Here is a 15020-nt window from a genome sequence, read left to right on the forward strand (position 1 = left end):
TATCGATGGAGCTCAAGAGAGCGGACACTTCTTCAAAGAAGCGCGCTTGCAAAGCGCCGGGCCTGGGCGCGTACACGTTAACAAAGTGGAGCGGCACGCTACCCAGGCGAACGGCGAGGTGGAGCAAGCGGCCCGGCACTAGCTCCTTGACCCCCAAGATCTCCGGCTGAAAAGTCGGGGCCAACAAGATAGCCACCCCACTAGAAATAGGGGTGAGGTGACTCATGTAGACCCCACCCTGCCACTCCAGGAGCCAGGTGGCTTCGTCTCCCGGAACGGTGTGGGTTTCCTGCAGAAAGCTCACCGCGTATCTCCCTTCCCTAAGGACTGAGAGATTGTGAAATCTGCGGTGAGCCCCTCTGCTGCCGTTGATGTTGAGGCTGGCTATGGTTATCTTCATGTCAAAGGTACTTAAAACCCGTCACCAACACCTCACTGTGAGGAGGGAGTGGAAGTGCACCTGGCCCTCCACTCCCCCAGCAACCCATTGAGGAACACATTAAAACGGCGCCTCTCAACCAGTTTCACGTCCGCGCGCTTGCCCGCTATCTTAAGGGCGGCACGGACGGACTGGATGATCAGCGCCAGATTCGACCAACGGTCGAGGGCCAGCTGAACTTTATTGCGGCAACCTCTGCAAGCCGCGAGGAAATCCCGGAGTTCTGCCGTGGGGATGAGAGGAGATTCGGTGGGAGGCACGAGGGACTCCACCACCTCACTGGCGATGGAATCAAGATCATCCTCCGTGCCCCGCACCGAATCCCCATCCTCCTCCGGGTCGTCACCGCTAGCGGCCGACACATCCACCACACACTGTGGGGCGGACGTCCCGGCCGCGCCAGCTGGTCCCGCCTCCGTCACGATCCCACCCCCAGGATCGATGGCGGAGGAGTCCTCTCTGGGTTCTATTGTGAAACTGGAGCCTGTAGGCACCAGCGGTTCAGGACCCCCCTCTACCTCCATCCCCAGTCCAATGACTGGTCCAGGGGAGACAGAAGTTCCGGACTCCGGGAAACCAGCCGGAGCCGAGACTGGAGGCGGCGAGAGGAGGCCATCTCCCGCTCCGCCAGCACCCACAGGCCCAGCAGATGGGGCAGCATTCTCAGTTATAACTGGGTCGGGTGTCTCCTGGTTGGTGGTGGACTCCGGCTGGGAGGCCTGACCCTCTGGGGCCTCGCCCTCCCCTTCATTCAGGACACCCGACCCAGTAGAAGTGGCGGAATGGGCGGTTTCCCCAGGCTCCCCCACCACAAGCAGGGCCCCACTTACTCCTTCAGGAGGGGCCTCACGTACCGGGGCCATCCCCTCCCCTCCATCCTGAGGAATAGGGAGCACCTGCCCGGACTTTGCAGCCTTGGTGGTGGCGGTAGGGGGCACCTGAGGACCAGAAACAGGAGGCAGCTCCCCTCCAACAGATGGGCCCTGCACCTCAGGGCCCTGTGTTATTTCTGTGGAGGGGTGCCTTCTCCTCTTTTTCGCGCTTGGGCGCGGAGACTCAGAGACCTCCATGTCATCAGAGGCCTCCGCACCCTTATTTCCCTTTTTAGTCACCCTGGGCCTGAGCCCAGCCCTGGGACAGGTGGATTCCATGGGAATGGGCTTTGGGCTGAGCTCAGGCTCGGGTTGAGTCAAAGTGTCCAGGGGACGCGCCTCATGATGTTTCTTTTTTCCCCGTGTCTTCCTTCCGCTCGGACGGACGATCCCCTCCCCGCCGGAGGCTGTGAAAACCACAGCCTCCGGAACCGACTGAGCGGTGTTTATTGGATGTGTTGGGGGAGTGGGAGGAGGTGCTGTGGAACCACTCTGGGCCGCCGAGGTGGAGCAGGCGGACGGGAGGTTGGGGCAATTCTTACGAACATGCCCCACCTCCTTGCAGACGTGGCACTGCGCTCCATCCGAGGTCCAGAAGACGCGGTAGGCCGTCCCCTGAAACTCTATACTGAAGTGGCCCTCCAAGACCTCCTCCCGCGCCAGCTGCATAAATAGCTGGCGGCGGAAGGAGTAGACATGTCGGAGGCTGTGCTCCCGAAGACCGAGCGGGACTGGGGTGATCCCTGACCTCACCTCCCCCAGATGGTGTAGGTGGGGGAGGAGGAGCTCATCAGGAATGAAGGGTGGGACGTTCGACAAGGTTACCCGATGTGCAGTGGCCCCCAGAGGGTCCACTGGCAGGAAAATCCCACCCACTGTGAGCCCCGTACTTAGGGCGAGGGACACAGCCCGCTCGGTCTTCAGGAAGAACACAGCCTTCCCATACATCTTTGAGGCTGCAACAATGGCCGAGGGGCCGACAACCACGGCCATTGCCTTAACACAAGCCTCAATAGTCATATTAGGATGGGTGTAACTCTTCACCCCATGCTTTGATGTTAAGATTTTAAATGGTGACGGGGCCACAGGAGCAGCTGTCGCGGCTGCTGCAGCATAGGAGGGCCCCGCCACCGGAGAGGACTGAGAAGTCATGGGGTGGAAGAGTTACAGGCACTTTGCTGAGAAAAAAAAAGAAAAGAGCAAATACAATAAATCAAAAATGTCACACTTAAAGGATGTAGCACAGGGGAAGAGGCTGAGGGAGAGGAAGGCCAAGAGGAATCAGTCTTTGTTAGTATTGCACAAGTCTTGTAGCTGGTCTTCCAGTTGGGAGGGTGGGGTGATGTCTTCACCTGGGTCAGCTGTAAGCTGCCCAGGCACACGCCTCCTTCGATGTTCAGATAATAAGTCTCTTCACCTGGGCAGCTCCAGCTGTCCCAGGCTGAGTAGTTGGGGTGGGGAGGGAGCTCCCTATCCAAAGATGTTAAACACAGGAGCTCCCTATTGAACAATGCAGCCCCACCCAAGGTCTTCAGGTCTCTTCTTTCCCCACCCCCAACAATCAATGAAAAAGACTTTCAGTACCAAGCAAACTCACAAAAAGAGCTTCCAGTTCTCTGCCTTCCTTCCTTTGTTTAAATTTGGAAAAAACTTTTGTTTCAGTTTGAGTCTCTCCCTCTTGCAGCAGTCACACAGCCTGCAGCCTCCAACCTCTGCACACAGCCACAGTCAGCTGCACCTCGTTGATGCACTCAGGCTCCCAAATCAGAGAGCAGCCAATCCCAGTGCTGCACCTGTCCTGGGAGTGTTTGATGGGGACAGTGGAGAGGGATCTTTACTCTGTATCTAACCCCATGCTGTACATGTCCTGGGAGTGTTTAACTTAACAATTTAGAGGCAGCTTTATTCTGTATCTAAGCCGTGCTGCCCCTGCCATAAAATTCAGCACAAATAAAATTCCCATCCAAATTCGCACCAAGATAAAGGCCTGCTCAGCTCACAAACAAAAACCCGGCCCGAACCCGACAGAACGACATGGGAGCAGATCCAAGCCCAAAGGTCGAGTTCGGAAGAGTGGCCCGACACATGTCATCGGGTCCCATCGGATTCGGGTCGGGTTACAGGCCTTTACACCAAGTCCCGTTCATCCCTCACTCCTGTGCTCACTGACTTACGTTGGTTCCTTATCCAGTAAAGCCTCGATTATAAAATTCTCATCCTAGGTTTCTGACCCAACTCATTCCGAACTACTCAGTAATGAAACTGCCTCCTCAAAATCTAGATGTTAGTTTGTTTGAGGGAAAACCTTCACAACACAGACTGCAGTGGTTCAAGATGAAGGCCCACCATTTTTTCATGGTAACCAGGGATGGGGAAGTAATGCCAGCATTGTCAGTATCACCCATATCCTGAGAACAAATAGACAAGAAATAAAATAGCAATAAAATCAATGAGTTTGTCATTGACTGATTGAAACCAGACGAGGTCTGTGATCAGAGAGAGACGTCATAACCCAATAAACAAATTGTCAACACAATTTACCTCACCAGCTCCTTGTGTTTGTCTTTCTGTTGTTGTCTTCATCAGAAAACAAGTAACGATTAATCTCGGGATTAAAAACTGCTGAATGTCAATTGTACACATGAGATACGTACTCAATGGTTTCTGTTATCAGACAGTCAGAGAATCACACAGCACAGGAGGAGACTATTTCACAAATCGTACCAGTTCCATCTGTTTGATGGAGATTTCCCAATGATTCCTCTCCCCTGTTCTTTTCTCCCAGTCCAGTAAATCACCCTGTTAGTATTGATCCAATTCCCGACTGAAAGTTTCTGTTAAATCTGCTTCCACAACCCTTTCAGGAAGGGAATTCCAAATCATAAACACTCGCTGTGTAAAGAAATGAAAATCTCCTCATCTCTCCTCTGTTTGTTTGTTAATCAACATTAAACTGTTTTCCCTGGTTACTGACCCTTCATCCAGTGAAACCAGATTCTCCTTATTTATTCGAGAAACACACATCATCATTTTTGAGCACCTCTATTAAATCTCCCTTTTATCTTCTCTGCTCTAAGGAGAACAATCCCAGCTTCTCTCCACATAACTGAAGTCCCTCATCCCTGTTACCATTCTAGTATATCATCTAGCACCATCTCCAAGGCCTTGGAATCCTTCATAAAGTGTGGTGTCCAGAATGGGACACAATATTCCAGCTGAGGTTTAAACAGTCATTTATCCAGTCTTCGCAGAATGTTCTTGTGTTGTTATTTTTTAATTCTTTGCTTCTAGTTCTAAAGCTAACCATCCCCTATGCCTTTTTAAATCCTTCACCAATTGTCCAGCCACCATCGAAGATGTCTGTACATGCACATCCAGTCTCTGTGCTCCTGTACCATCTATTAAATGATGCAGTTCAGTTTCTATTCACTCCCCTTATTATCCCTGCCAAAATAACCACTTCCCCAATTCTATGTGTTAGATTTCAGTCACCTTGTGTATTCTCATGTCACCACCAGACTGTCCATGTCCTCCTTAATACTGCTACTGTCTACCACACTAATGACAGCATTTATGATTTACATGTCATCTGGAAGAGTTGAAATTATGTTTTTGTTTTACTCTAAGTCTATTTCATTTATATATTTATCTATATGTCAGGACGAGCACTCGTTTATCTAATCTCTCCTTTTCAAAAGAGGATGTAACATTTACAACACTTCTGGCCAGTGCCTTTGCTATTTCCACCATTCCTTCCTTCAGCAACCCTCACACATCCCATCCAGACCAGCTAAATGTTCCACTTTATTGTGGTACAAAAGTACTGGATTGAAAGGGGTTAACTCAACCTGTTTGTTCAGTGACTGTAATTAATGTCAGTCGCTTTGGACACTAATTGTGTCACTGGAGGGTTCCCCTCTTCTATTAATAAGGGTCTTCATTTAATGTCTTACCCATAATGTCAGCTGGAGCATCAAACCCGGCACTTACAGGGATCAGTGGCTCCAGAGAGAGGGAGAGGATAGATCAGAATCTGTGAGCAGTTGATTGGAAAGTTACAACAATGGGTCAGAATCTGAGAACAATAGATTGGAATGTTAAAGCAATGGATCAGAATCTGAGAACAATAGATTGGAATGTTACAACAATGGATCAGAATCTGAGAACAATAGATTGGAATGTTAAAGCAATGGATCAGAATCTGAGAACAATAGATTGGAATGTTACAGCAATGGATCAGAATCTGAGAACAATAGATTGGAATGTTACAACAATGGGTCAGAATCTGAGAACATTAGATTGGAATGTTATAACAATGGATCAGAATCTGAGAACAATAGATTGGAATGTTACAGCAATGGATCAGAATCTGAGAACAATAGATTGGAATGTTACAGCAATGGATGAGACTCTGAGATCAATAGATTGGAATGTTAAAGCAATGGATCAGAATCTGAGAACAATAGATTGGAATGTTACAGCAATGGATCAGAATCTGAGAACAATAGATTGGAATGTTACAGCAATGGATCAGAATCTGAGAACAATAGATTGGAATGTTACAGCAATGGACAGCAGGAGGTTCTCCTTTTGGTTTGGTTTAGTTACTGCAAATTATACTCGGCGAACATTAGTTCGGCGGATCTATTATGCACTGAAGATGATTCCAACAATTTACTATTCCAGCCTAGCTATTATTGGTGTCCCCAGTAAGTTTCTGTATCCAACTAATAGATTCATAAACCATATTTCACTGAATTAGTGTTCTTGTCATTTAAATCGTGAGAAGACTGAATCCATTGTCTTCACTTTCTGTCACAAACTTTATTCCCTCTCCACGATCTGCAATCCCCTCACTGAGGCTGAACCAGGAAGTTTACAGCCTCTGGTATCTTTAATGCTGAGCTCAGTTCACCCCCATATTAACTCCATCTCCAACCCTTCATATTGTTACAGCCAGGTAGGAGGGGTCACAGTCCTTCCTCTTAATTGACCGCAATAGTGTTTGGTCTTTTTTAACCGTGAATGTATTTACCATTTTTGTGATGTTTTACTTTTTACCTTTGGTGTGATAGTGAAGGAACCAATCGGAAAGGTTTTCTTGCGTTTAAACATGAAAGAGGTGAGTTTAATACACTTAACATCTAAACTCGATCAAAATAAAATAATAAAAATGTAAGTTATACAGTTATGCTGCCACTGACACAAGAATCTCACGTACACAAATATATTACAGAATGAGAAGTAAAATCGTGGCTGGAATAGAGTCCAGAATAAATCAAAACATAATATGCAGTCTGTCAGGTTTGATAATTCCCTGATCCTCTGGCTGAAGGTGTACTCTTGAAGTCTTTGACTGGTCGAGGTGCCCATTGTGGCTGATGCACATGTCTCAGGATTTTCTTGAAGGCAGACTGGTAGGTGGCCTTTTTCCCCTGGTGCCTCAGTCTGTAGCAATCTGTAGGTTTGGAGGGTCCACAGTCGCAAATAGTTTTCAAACTTGTGATGTCATCTGGAGAGAGACAGAAAGAGAACGGGGCTTGGGGTTGGTTGGGAGGGGGCGCGGGTGCGGTGGTGCTAGGGGAGGGGGGCAGGAAACCAACCTTCTGCTTCTTCCATTTTGAATCACTGGCTTGTCTGTCTTTGTCCAGGGGAAACTCCCAGCTTTCACAGAAATGGTCAGACGATCTCATGGCTGCCTCAATATATTTTCTGGAGCCTTCTAATGAGATTCAAGGTGAGGAATTTCCATCTCCCCAGGGCTCAGGATGCCATTATTTACACTTGGAGTAGTTTACGCTTTCAATAGTCAGTGTGTCAGGATGTCCTTGAATTCCATGCTAATGAATGCAATCTTAGCAAATTCAGTCTCAAGAGCAAGCCATTATTTTGGGTCCAGGCTCATCCGACATGTGTCTCCTGTTGGAGATGTTGGAAAATGAAAAGGTGCTTCAGATACAAATTGCAGTGGCCATCTTGGCTGCCAGTTTTTTGCAGGATTTTTTCCATTAAAACTTTAATGTAAGTTTCCAACTGATGAATTAAAATTCCTCATTGGCATATTGTGTTTCCTTGACACGAATAACACCTCTGTAATATCTGCCTCAGCCTACCAGCTGCGTAAACCCTCATCGTATCTTTGTTAAATCCACACTTGACTCTTCAAATTATATCCTGGCCGTTATAACCCTCCAGTTATAAATCTCCATAAACCACAGCCCATCCAGAACTCTGCTGCCTATATCTATCTCTCACCAAATACCGATCACACATCACCCCTGTGCTCACTCATCAACAGTGCCTTTCGGTCTGGCAGCACCTTAATTTTAATATTCTCAGCCTTGTGTATGAATCCCTCCGTGTCCTCACCTGTCCAATTAATCCCATTCCCCTGTCCATTCCCCATAGTCTTGTAAATCTTATGCCTTTGAGTCTGCTACCAATTCCATTTTTAAAGTGAGTTGCTTTCCCTCCCTATCTCCGCCAGCTGTGGTTTTCACTCTGCGGTCCCACCGGTGCCATCATTACAGAAACCTAGATCCATAAAATGATGTGAACTGACAGCTGGTCACTTTTAGTGTGGTCAGCACAGTGTCCCATGTTGGGCAGGGATCTAGCCTGGGTGCCATGTATGTGTTGTTAGTGTGAGGAGGGGCTTGTACTGATGTCAATCAGCCATTTTGCAGCACTGATGTACGATTTTGAAACTTGGTCTGTGCATGTCCACTGACCACCTGTGTAAGTCACTCTCAGCAGAGCATAGATTCACCAGCATGAGGAACCCCCACCCGAACTTCCCCCACTGACACCCCCAAAAGTTATTTCAAAGGATCAGGCATCCAACTTACAGGTGAGGGCCTTTTGACTTACTTCTGCCATTGTAAAGTTAGTGGAGGTTCTGTGGATAGTTTTCTGGAGGTTGTGTTGTGAGCTGCTGCAGACATTCAGGGCGGGCAGAGGATTTGGTGACCCAACTCTGGACGAGGTATGGGGACTGTAGTTACAGTGTCTCTGGGTCTGAAACATGACCAACAAATGGAGCAGAGGCTGCAGAGAGGGGAGTCTCTGTAAAGAGGGAGGAGGAGGGGCCTCTGGCCTTCCAACCCGTTTTTCCCAAGAGCATTTTTCCTACCTACATCTAATCCAGGAGCAGTGTGTGAGGTGACTCTGTTTCAATAAGGAGGTGGTCACAGAGCTGTGTCACCTCCTGTAACACGACCTGGAGCCTCACACCAGGGTGAGGACGGAGCTGCCAGTGGCTGTTAAAGTCACAGTTTCATTGATCTTCACTGCATCCGGATCTTTCCCCAGGCAGGAGTGGGCGGCATATCCAACATAGTCACAGAGAGTCATCGAGTCATTTACGACACAGGAGGAGACCAGTCGGACTCTCCATGTGTCTCTCTGTGTAACAATCCAGTCGGTCCCATTCCCCCACTCAATCCTCATATCCCTGCAAGTTCATTTCCTTCAGGTGCCCATCCAATTTCCTTTTGAAATCATTGATTGTCTTGGCCATCACCCTCATGGGCAGTGAGTTCCAGCTCATTACCATCCACTGTGTAAAAAAGTTCTTCCTCATATTCCCCCTGCATCTCTAACCCAAAACCTTCCATCTGTGTCCCCTATTCCGTGTTTCATCAGTTAATGGGAACAGTTTTTCCTTGTCTATCTTACCTAAGCCTATCATAATCTTGTACACTTCTTTCAAATCTCTCTCAATCTCCTTTACTCCAGGGAGAGCAACTCCATCTTCTCCCAACTAACCTTGTAACTAAAACACCCCAATCCCTGGAAGCATTCTTGTATTCTAGTAGAATCATATAAAGTTAAGGCACAGAAATCGGCCACTTGGCCCATCTTGTCTGCGCCAGCCAGAAAATGATCCACCTATTCTAATCCCACCTTCCAGCATTTGGTGCGTAGAGCTGCAGATTACAGCACTTAAGGTGCATATCCAGACTATTTTTGAATGAGTTGAGGGTTTCTGACTCAACTATCCTTTCAGGTAGTGAATTCCAGTCCCCCACCACTCTCATCTCCCCTCTGATCTTTCTACCAATCACTTTAACTCTATTCCCCCTCTTCGATGTTATGGTGAATAGAGTCTTCACCTCCTCTCTATCCAGGCCCGTTATAATATTGTACATTTCAATCAGATCACCCCTCAGCCATCTCTGTTCCAAGGAGAACAACCCCTGTCCATCCAATCTTTCTTCATAGCTGCAGTTTTCTGTTCCTGGCAACATCCTCGTAAATCTCCTCTGTTCCCTCTCTAGTACAATTACATCCTTTCTGTACTGAGGAGACCAGAGCTGTACACAGCACTCAAGTTGTGGCCTAATCAATGAGTTATACAGTTCCAGCATAACCTCCCTGTTCTTGTATTCTGCACCTGGGCTGATAAAGGAAAGGATTCCATATACCTTCCTAACCACCTTATCGATCTCTGCTGCTACTTTCAGGGATGTGTGGACATTCAATCCAAGGTCCCTCACTTTCTCTACACTTCTCAGTATTTTGACATTATTCCGGTATTCCTTGTTTGACCTCCACAAATGCATCACCTCATATTTCTCCAAGTTGAATTCCATTTGCCACGTTTCTGCCCATCTGATCAGGCCATCAATATATTTCTGCAGTCTACAGCTATCCTCCTCGCTATCTACCACACGGCCAATCTTCGTGTCGTCTGCAAGCATCTTGATCATGCCCCCTACATTTACGTCCAAATCGTTAACTTGCACCACAAAAAGCAGGGGACCCAGTACTGAGCCCTGTGGAACGCCACTGGAAACAGCCTTCCAGTCTCTAAAACAGCCGTCAACAATTACCCTTTCTTTCCTGCCACTGTGCCAATCTTGTATCCACCTTGCTGCATTTCCCTGGATCCCGTGGGATTTTATTTTTTGAACCAGTCTGCCATGTAGGACCTTGTCAAAAGCCTTGCTAACATCCAAGTAGACCACATCTACTGCACTACCCTCATTTATCTTCCTTGTTGCTTCTTCAAAACATTCGATTAAGTTGGTGAAACAATATCTTCCCTTAACAAATCCATACTGACTATCCTAAATTAAGTAGAGGTGGTGAGTACAGAAGAAGGCAAGTTATGCTGAACCTTTATAAAGCTCTGATTAGGCCCCAACTGGAGTACTGCATCCAGTTCCATTCACCATAGTTTAGGAAGGATGTGAGGGTCCTTGACAGGGTGTAGAGGAGATTTACCAGAATGGTTCCAGAGATGGAGGATTTTAGCGACAAAGTTAGTTTGGAAAAGCTGGGATTGTTTTTCTTTGAGTAAAGGAGATTGAGGGGAGATTTGATAGAGGTATACAAGATGATGTCATGTTTGGATAAGGTAGACAGGAAAAGATGTTCCCATTAGTTAATGGTACAAGGACCAGAGTTAAGGTTGTGGCAAGAGATACAGGGGGATGTGAGGAACAACATTTTTACAGAGCGAGTGGGAATGGCCTGGAAATCACTGCCTACGAGGGTGGTGGAAGCGGAGATGGTGAATGATTTCAAAAGGATATTGGATGAACACTTGAGGGAAATCGACTTGCAGGTATATGGAGACAGAGCTGGGGAATGAGACTGACTGGATTTATCTACAAAACTGTCATGGACTCGAAATGACTACGACTCTCTGACAGGGGATTACTATTACTACTGCTTTCCTACACTTGGAAAATTTATAATGGACTGGACAGTATCACCCTGTTGAACCCCGTGATGTAAGTGAAATGTTTGATGTCCCAGAACGTGGTTAACAAATGTCCTTCACAAACAGAGTAAATCAGTTCAGTCCCACTCACCATTCTGGATCATTCACAATGGGGAGTAGTTTCTCCTGGTTTTCTCTACATAGGACAGCAGCCAGGCTTTACACAGTGTCCCCTACCTCCATGTGGAAAGTCTTGTCAGGGTTAGGTGAGATCAGACACGTTACCGATGTGACAGCTTTCTTCAGTTGTGTTGCTGCTTCTGTGCTCTCTTCAGTCCAACTGGGTTAAAACTGGTCATCATCACCATTAGGGAGTTCATAAAGAGGAGTCACAGTCTCTGCAAATCGAGGGATGAGGGTCCACTGAAACCCCACCTGCCTGAGGATAGGACACAGGGCAGTCTTTGAGGTGGACAGCGGTAGACACTGGATGGGGGTCTGCTTATACCCCACCAGCCTGAGGATAGGACACAGGGCAGTCTTTGAGGTGGACAGGGGTGGACACTGGATGAGGGTCCACTGATACCCCACCAGCCTAAGGATAGGACACAGGGCAGTCTTTCAGGTGGACAGCGGTAGACACTGGATGGGGTCTGCTGATACCCCACCAGCCTGAGGATAGGACGCAGGGCAGTCTTTGAGGTGGACAGGGGTAGACACTGGATGGGGTCTGCTGATACCCCACCAGCCTGAGGATATGACACAGAGCAGTCTTTGAGGTGGACAGCGGTAGACACTGGATGGGGGTCTGCTGATACCCCACCAGTCTGAGGATAGGACACAGAGCAGTCTTTGAGGTGGACAGGGGTAGACACTGGATGAGGGTCTGCTGATACCCCACCAGTCTGAGGATAGGACACAGAGCAGTCTTTGAGGTGGACAGGGGTAGACACTGGATGAGGGTCCACTGATACCCCACCAGCCTTAGGATAGGACACAGGGCAGTCTTTGAGGTCGACAGTGGTAGACACTGGATGGGGTCTGCTGATACCCCACCAGCTTGACGATAGGACACAGGGCGGTCTTTGAGGTGGATAGCGGTAGACACTGGATGGGGGTCTGCTGATACCCCACCAGCCTGAGGATAGGACACAGGGCAGACTTTGAGGAGGAAAGGGATAGAAAATAGATGAGGGACCGCTGAAACACCACCAGCTTAAGGATAGGACACAGGGCAGTCTTTGAGGTGGACAGTGGTAGACACTGGATGAGGGTCCACTGATACCCCACCAGCCTGAGGATAGGACACAGAAGTCTTTGAAGAGGACAGGGTAGACACTGTATGAGGGTCCGCTGAAACACCACCAGCCTGAGGATAGGACATAGGACAGTCTTTGTGGTGGACAAGGGTAGACACTGTATGAGGGTCCACTGAAACACCACCAGTCTGAGGATAGGACACAGGGCAGTCTTTGTGGTGGACAGGGGTAGACACTGTATGAGGGTCCACCAATACCCCACCAGTCTGAGGATAGGACACAGGGCAGTCTTTGAAGAGGACAGGGGTAGACACTGTATGAGGGTCCGCTGAAACACCACCAGCTTGAGGATAGGACACAGGGCAGTCTTTGAAGAGGACAGGGTAGACACTGTATGAGGGTCCGCTGATACCCCACCAGCCTGAGGATAGGACATAGGACAGTCTTTGTGGTGGACAGGGGTAGACACTGTATGAGGGTCCACTGAAACACCACCAGTCTGAGGATAGGACACAGGGCAGTCTTTGTGGTGGACAGGGGTAGACACTGTATGAGGGTCCGCTGATACCCCACCAGCTTGAGGATAGGACACAGGACAGTCTTTGTGGTGGACAGGGGTAGACACTGGATGAGGGTCTGCTGATACACCACCAGCTTGAGGATAGGACATAGGACAGTCTTTGAGGTGGACAGCGGTAGACACTGGATGAGGGTCCGCTGAAACACCACCAGTGTGAGGATAGGACACAGGGCAGTCTTTGTGGTGGACAGGGGTAGACACTGTATGAGGGTCCACTGAAACACCACCAGTCTGAGGATAGGACATAGGACAGTCTTTGAGGTGGACAGGGGTAGACACTGTATGAGGGTCCACTGAAACACCACCAGTCTGAGGATAGGACACAGGGCAGTCTTTGTGGTGGACAGGGGTAGACGCTGGATGGCCTCGACCTGATGTTGGTCTATGCTGATGCTGAATGATCCAATCTGGACACCTACAAACGTGACACGATCTTGCACCAGCTGGGCCTTACGTGGATGGTCTTTTAAACTAGCTCCCAAAGTAGCTGCAGAAGTTCCAGTAAAATGGTTAAATGTGTGGACACGGTCTGTGGCAATGAGGAGGCGATCATCAATTTATTTCAGCAAGCAGGAAGACTGTGAAAAGCTCATAAGGTCCCCGGCCATATGTTTGTGTAAAATAGTGGGGTTATTGTGGAATCCCTTGTAACAGACATATCCAGGGGTATCTGTGGACCTCAGAAGTGAATGTGAAGTTAAATTGTTTCTCTAGTTTTACTGGGATACTCCAATAACCATTAGAGATATCCATGGTGCTGAAGACAGTCCTGCCGCTGGGAATCCGGGTGAGTAGGGTGGGTGTCTATCAGACAACCGGGTTCACACAGGGGTGACTGTGTTGAGTTTGTGGTGGTCAACAGTCAGTCTCCAGCTACCATCCCGTTTTCTAACTGGCCAAATGGGGCAGTTAGTTAGTAGTGATTGTGTCTTTGTGAACTACACCCTGGTATAACAATAACCTGATGTTGTCTGGAATGTATGATATAATCTCAGCTCGGTATGAATACTGCTTCATGGAGCATGCAATGGTCAGTTAATTTCTTCAGGTCTGCTCATGTTTCCACAGTCATCTTTATGGGTTGTGAATGTACTCAGCACGGATTCGAGAATCGCCTGTACCTCAGGGTCATCAGAGGTGTCTGGTACCCACTCCTCTGATATTTTAATCATGAATATTGAAGGTGCACTGGACACCAGAGTAGGGGTATGTTTTAATGTTCTACAATATACAAATATAGAGATAATCAATTACTGCTGATAACCTTTGAGCACATTACTGCCCAGTAGTCCCTGTCCATTATACAGGATCATTTAAAAGGGAGTCAGGACTTTGAAATGAACTCTGTTCCCTCTCCTACACCACTGTAAGGTCTGATCAAGGGTCACAGATTAAGCAAAAGGAGGTCGAAGGGTCACAAGCAGTTTATTGCAGGGAAACTATTGGAAAATATTCAGAGGGACCGGATTAATCTCCACGTGGAGAGGCAGGGATTAATCAGGGATTGTCAGTATGGCTTTGTCAGGGGGAGATCGTGTCTAACTAACTTGATTGAATTTTTTCGAGGCATTGACTAGATGTGTAGATGAGGGTAAAGTAGTTGATGTATTCTACATTGACTTCGGTAAGACATTTGATAGGGTTCTACATGTGAGATTGGTTAAGAAGGTAAGCGCCCATGGGATCCAGGGCAATTTGGTAAATTGGATCCAAAATTGGCTCAGCAGCAGGAGGCAGAGGGTGATTGTCAAGGGTTGTTTTTGCGAGTGGAAGCCTGTGACCAGTGGTGTACTGCAGGGATCGGTGCTGGGACCCTTGCTGTTTGTAGTGTACATTAATGATTTGGACGTGCATATAGGAGGTATGACCAGTAAGTTCGCAGCTGACACGAAAATCTTTGGTGTTGTAAATAGTGAGGAGGAGAGCCTTCGATTACATGTCGTTTTAGATGGGCTAGTAAGATGGGCAGAGAAGTGGCAAATGGAATTTAATCCTGAGAAGTGTGAGGTGATGCATTTTGGGAGGACTACACAGGCAAGGAAACATACAGTGGATGGTAGGACGCTAGTATGTACAGAAGGTCAGAGGGACCTTGGTGTACTTGTCCATAGATGACTGAAGGCAGCAGCACAGGTAGGCACTGTGGTTAGGAAGGCATTTGGGACACTTGCCTTTATTAGCTGAGGCATAGAATATCAGA

At 47.9% G+C, this 15020-nt stretch overlaps 1 pseudogene; it reads left to right on the plus strand.

Moving 5' to 3' along the window:
* Positions 1-880: 880 nt before the first annotated feature.
* LOC137352685 (probable G-protein coupled receptor 139) overlaps positions 881-15020 on the plus strand; it is a 573522-nt pseudogene continuing 559382 nt past the window's right edge.

Source organism: Heterodontus francisci, chromosome 39 (assembly GCF_036365525.1).
Source record: "Heterodontus francisci isolate sHetFra1 chromosome 39, sHetFra1.hap1, whole genome shotgun sequence".
In the NCBI taxonomy this organism is placed as follows: domain Eukaryota; kingdom Metazoa; phylum Chordata; class Chondrichthyes; order Heterodontiformes; family Heterodontidae; genus Heterodontus; species Heterodontus francisci.